Source organism: Mesoplodon mirus, assembly GCF_964341445.2.
Source record: "Mesoplodon mirus genome assembly, chromosome: 2".
NCBI lineage: Eukaryota > Metazoa > Chordata > Mammalia > Artiodactyla > Ziphiidae > Mesoplodon > Mesoplodon mirus.
In genome coordinates this window covers 198,592,876-198,598,875 of record NC_138977.1, presented here as the reverse complement: position 1 = coordinate 198,598,875, position 6,000 = coordinate 198,592,876, and positions in this window count along the sequence as shown.

The window sequence follows — 6,000 nt, the reverse complement described above, 5'->3', positions numbered from 1 at the left end:
ATGTCTATCTATCTTCTTAATGATTTCAGTTTGCTAATATTTTGTTGAGGACCTTTGCATCTATCTTCATCAGAGATATTGGCCTGGAATATTCTTTTTCTTTTTTTTAGTGTCTTTGTCTGATTTTGGTATCAGGGTAATGGTGGCCTCATAGAATGACTTTCGAAGTTTCCCTCCTCTTCAATTTTTTGGGGATAGTTTGAGAAGGTTAAGTATTAGCTCTTCTTTATATGTGTTTAAAGGGCTGGAACTCTCAGCCCTATTCCCTGACTTTCAGGGAGAGGGGACAGGTTGGATATTGAGTTAATTACCAATGGCCAGTGATTTAAATAATCGTGCATTTGTTCCAGCCCCTATCCTGAAGCTATCTAGGGTACCACCAAGAGGTACCTTGTTAGCATGAATGCAGGTATATGCTTGAAAGGGGCTTATGAATATCAAAAGATACTTCTCTCACCCCCATCACTCAGGAAATTCCAAGGGTTTTAGAAGCTCTTGTGTCAGAACTGAGACAAAGATCAAATATATATTTATTATATCATAATATCACACCTTCCTAATGTGGGTGGCCCTCATTCAATCAGCTGGAGGCCTGAATACAACAAAAAGGTGGACCTTCCTGTGAATGAGAAGGAACTCCTCCTGCCTGACTGCTAATGAGGTGGGACACAGATCTTTATCAGCCTTCAGACTCAAACAAAAACACTGACACTTTGAGGGTCTTGAGCCCCCTGGCTTTCAGACTGGAACTTATGCCATTGGCTCCCCTGGGTCTCTAGCTTGCTGACTGCAGATCTGGGGATTTCTCAGCCTTCATTATTGCATGAGACAATTCTTTATATTAAAAAATATATATATATGGCATAAAGGCAGAAATGTAAAGAAATATATAAGGTGGTTGGAAGCAACCTAAATGTCCATCGGCAGACAAATGGATAAAGAAGATGTGGTACATATATACAATGGAATACTACTCAGCCATAAAAAAGAAGGAAATTGGGTCATTTGTAGAGATGTGGATGGACCTAGAGACTGTCATACGGAGTGAAGTAAGTCAGAAAGAGAAAAACAAATATAGTATGTTAACACATATTTGTGGAATCTAGAAAAATGGTGCAGATGAACCAGTTTGCAAGGCAGAAAGAGAGACACAGATGTAGAGAACAAACATATGGACACCAAGGGGGGAAAGGAGGGTGGGATGAATTGTGAGATTGGGACTAACATATATACACTAATACGTATAAAATAGATAACTAATGAGAACCTGCTGCATAGCACAGGGAACTCCACTTCGCTGTACAGTAGAAACTAACACAACATTGTAAAACAACTATACCCCAATTTTAAAAAAAGAAAGGAAAAAGAAAAAAAAAGAATATATAGATGTCTCTGTATAAGTGAATCAAGTTACTGTACACCCAAAAGAAACACAATATTGTAAATCAGCTATACTCCATTATAAAATTAAAATTTTAAAAATAAAAAGGAAAAAAATAAAAACCTAAAAAAAAAGAAACATATAAGGTGGTAATAGCTCTACAATCCACTTAAAGTGGTAAAAAAAAATTCTAAATAGACTATGAAAAGTTAAGTATGTATACTACAATCCTCAAAGAAACTTTAAAAAATATATACAAAAAGGTATAGTAAAAAATATAATAGATATATTAAAATGAAATACTAAGAAATGTTCAAATAACCTAATAATGTAGGAAAGAGAAAACAGTGGGACAAAAACAGATGGAACAAATGGAATACAAATAATAAAATGGTAGACCTAAGTCCAAACATAAATAATTGTATTAAGTGTAAACAGTCTAAATATTCCAATTAAAAAAGAAATTGTCAAAAGGTATTAAAAAAGAAAACATAACCCAACTATATGTTATCTACAAAAAACTCACTTCAAATATAATTATATAGATACATTAAAAATAAAAAGATGAAAATATATACACCAGGTAAACACTAATCCAGAGAAGCTGGAGTGGCTATATAAACATCAGACAAAGTAGAGTTCAGAGCAAAGAAAATTGCTAAGGATAAAGAGGAACATTGCACAATGATAAATGGGTTAATTCACCAGACGGCATAAATTCTAAATCTGTGTGCATCTAACAGCAGAGTTTCAAAATACATGGAGCAAAAACTGATAGAACTAAAAGAAGAAATGGACAAACTCATAATTACAGTTCGCAACTTCAATTCTCCTCTCTCAGTAACTGATAGAACTAGTATACAGAAAAACAGCAAGGATATAGAAAAACTAAACAACACTTTGATCAACTGGATCAGAAGTTATTCTTATCGGTAGGAGAATGATGAATAAACTATAATAGATAATATTCACAACCAGGGTTGTCACATAATATACAACTCCAGGGGTCCTTGCACATAAATTGTGAGTTGTGTGGCACACAAACTGCTTAAGTGCACGTAGTGGTCCTGCCCACACTTTAGAATAATATGGATCTTTTAAGAAGAATGAATTAGTTTACTTGGAGTATTTTCACTATTTTTGAAGGACAAAAATAACATGCAGGAAAGCATACACAATGTGGTCCCATTTTTATAAAACAAACAGGAACATATGCATATATGTATACATGAGAATGTTGGTAAGTGGAAGATACCTGTTGGTAAGGGGGTGGGTGGAGTGAATAATGTGGGTGGAGGAGGGGAGAATAGTAGGACAGGGACCCAAGCAGAAAAGGAAAAGAAAAAGAAAACCTGCACTTTAAAACATGATCATTTTTATGCACAAATAATAAGTACCTCTAAAAATAATTTTAAAGTATTCTCAAATATAAAAAAGGAAAAATACTACTTTATTCGGTTGCCTAAAATCTTTCAATGATTGATTTGCTATTATACTTTAAATAAAATACAAACTCTTTACCATGACCTATGTGATCTGGTCCTTGTCTACCTCTCCAACCTTATGTGCTACTACCCTTTCCTCTCCATAAAAGCCTCTTTCTGGACTAGAGGCCTTTGTAATTGCAGTCTCCTCTGCCTGAAATGCTTTTGCCACAGGTCTTTGCATGACTGGCTTCCTCTCAACTGTGGAAGCCACAGATGCCTACCCAAAGCCATCCTCCCCTACTTCCTTCACCAACAGAACCCTGATTTTATTGGGAGAGCAATATGTCCATTTAAAATACTTGATCTCCGGCCTCTCTTGTGGCTAGGAGTGATGCAATTCTGGCCAATGGAATATAAGTAGAAGTTACTGGACACAGCCTCCCGGAAAGCCTTTTAAAAGAGCTAAACCAGCGGCCTTTTCTACCTCCTCCTTCCCTTTCTGCATTTTCTTGTCATGAAAATGACTGCGAGGCTATGGCCTCTGTGGTTCCCAGGTCAGCAGTCTCAGTATCACCTGGGAACTTGTTATAAATGCAAATTATCAGGCCCCACCCCAGATCCCACTGAATCAGTAACTCTGAAGGTTAGGCCCAGCAATCTGTGTTTCAACAAACTCTTCAGGTGACTCTTAGGCATGCTGAGGTTTGAGAGCCACTGAGAAAGAGGATAGAAGTCTCCTTAGAGATGGTGAAGAAGACAGATGAAGACTAGTACACTTCTGACATCACAGAACTACTGCACTAGAGTTGGACTGCCTCCTCCGCACTTGGCAGTTGTATAATCCCTATTTGGTTACGCTACTGTGATTAGGTTTCTGTTACATGCAACTGAATGCAATTCTATTTGATAAATCATCTTTTAAATCTCCGCTCAAACATTATCTCCGTGGAGAGGCCTTCCCTCACTACTCTGCTTATATCCTCCATCCCCAGCAAAGTCCTTCTCCATCATGCCAACCTTTTTGTTTCCTTTATAGCAGGAGTCCCCAGCCTCCCATCAGCGGCCTGTTAGGAACCGGGCCACCAAGCAGGAGGTGAGCGGTGGGCGAGTGAGCGAAGCTTCACCTGCCGCTCCCCACTGCTCGCATTACCGCCTGAGCCATCCCACCCCACCCCCTCCACTCCCCCACCGCCGTCCGTGGAAAGATTGTCTGCCATGGAACCTGTCCCTGGTGCCAAAAAGGTCGGGGACCACTGCTTTATAACATTCATCATACCCTGAAATGATCTCACTTACTTACTGTTTATTTGCTTATGAGCTGTTTCCCTTGTAAGAATGTAAACTTCCCTTGTAAGAATGTCTTTTCACTACTGTCCTCCAGCACATATAAAGTGTCTGGTACATAATGGATGCTTTGTAATTATTTGTGGAACGATTCATAGAATTTTATAATTGCATGTTACATTTAATATCATGTATTTTTAAAACAGTAAAATGAAAAAAATGGTTCATTATAGACAATCAAAATTTAGGAAAAATTTTTAGTTGAGAAACACATACACATATTTAAAAATGCATATAATACAGAATACAATACACACTTGCCTGTGAACACTTTCTACCTTACTCTTAAGTGGCCTATCAATTCTAAAACCACAAACGATTAACAAAATAGCTATGTAAACATTCAGTGTGTCACAAAAATGAACTGCATGAATTCAGCATTTCTTTGGCAAACTTGTCTTTTCATAGATACAATTTTGTGCTACCCCAATCAGTGTGGGAGACTTGTTAATAACAAAACTTCCTATAGCATTTAAACACAAACATTCAAATAAAAACAAAAAATCTGATCATTTTTCTCATGCATGCCAGAGGACATATATAACTAGGTTTTAACCTTGCAGAGAAAGCATTCTCTTTACCCACATACCCACTCTTTCTACTCTTCCGGTAATCTTGAGTTTGGTCCAAGACTAACACCCTGCAAATAAATGAGGTCTTCTCTGGCATCAACCTATGCAGGTATATTGGGGGAGGGGATACAGATTGAGGGTTCCCTGAGGATGAATTTGGGGTCTCTGCTCTCTGCTTGTGGGAGTGACTCAAGAAGCCCCAGTGCTACTACATTGGGAGAAGTGAATTTTCTTTTTATTACTTTTACCTCATATAAAACTGCTCTCATCATATAAAACCTTTGGAAATCTGTATCTTTTGATTAAAAAAATAAGTTGTTATGTAACATTTAAATAAACTGTATGAATACTCTTCTCAGTGAAGCACAGAACAATCAAATACAAGAAAGTACAGTGTTTTCTACTTAGATACCTAACCACTCTTTCTTGAGGCCCTAGATGGGTCTCCTTGGGCGCACCGTTGTGAAAGAAAAGCAGCAGAAAAGTGTCAGAGGCAGAATGGGGGGCTGCTCATTAAGAAAAAAAGGAGCTCTGGGATTTGGTAAGACCATTTTCTCCCTTTCTCACAGAATCAGGAAAGCATTTAGGTAGTGTTTCCTGGGAGTCCCTTCCAAATTCTTGGAGATGAAATGACTTCAGGTCAGTAGCATCTAAAGAGAAAATTTTTGAGAAGCCCCCAGAAGCTGTCCTCAACCCAACATGGCATATTTCCCTCTTATTCTTAACCAGTGAAATAATCTTCTATCTCATGAGAAGCAATGACCTTGGGTTTCTATTTGAATAACTTCTGCCTGGAATTCCATCAGAACCAGCATCAAATGTACTAGCCTCACTTCAGTAAAGACAACACTCTATAAGGCTGGGTTCTCATTCTTAACTGGTCAAGAGAGTTACCTGGGGAGCTTGTTTAAAATAATGTAGGTTCTGGAGCTGTACTCCCAGAGATCCCCATTCAATAGGTCCTGGATGAGATGTGGGATTCTGCATTTTCAATAAGGCTTTCCAGGTGATTTTGATGGAGGTGGTGTGGGGCCCCCAATTTGAGTAACACTGGCTCAGAGAGAAGCCAGAATTGCTTCTTTCCCAGAATAAGACCTACCTTAGACAGCGACCCAAGGTGCCAGACTTCCCAAAGTGTCCTCCCTGACGAGGTCTCCGGTGAGGAGGTCATTTATGCTTGTCCTCAAAGACTCAGGGAGTGAGTCTTGTGCCCAACTCTATAAGTGAACCAAAAATTGGGCTCACACTTGTCTGGATTTGAGGATAAATAGGAAAA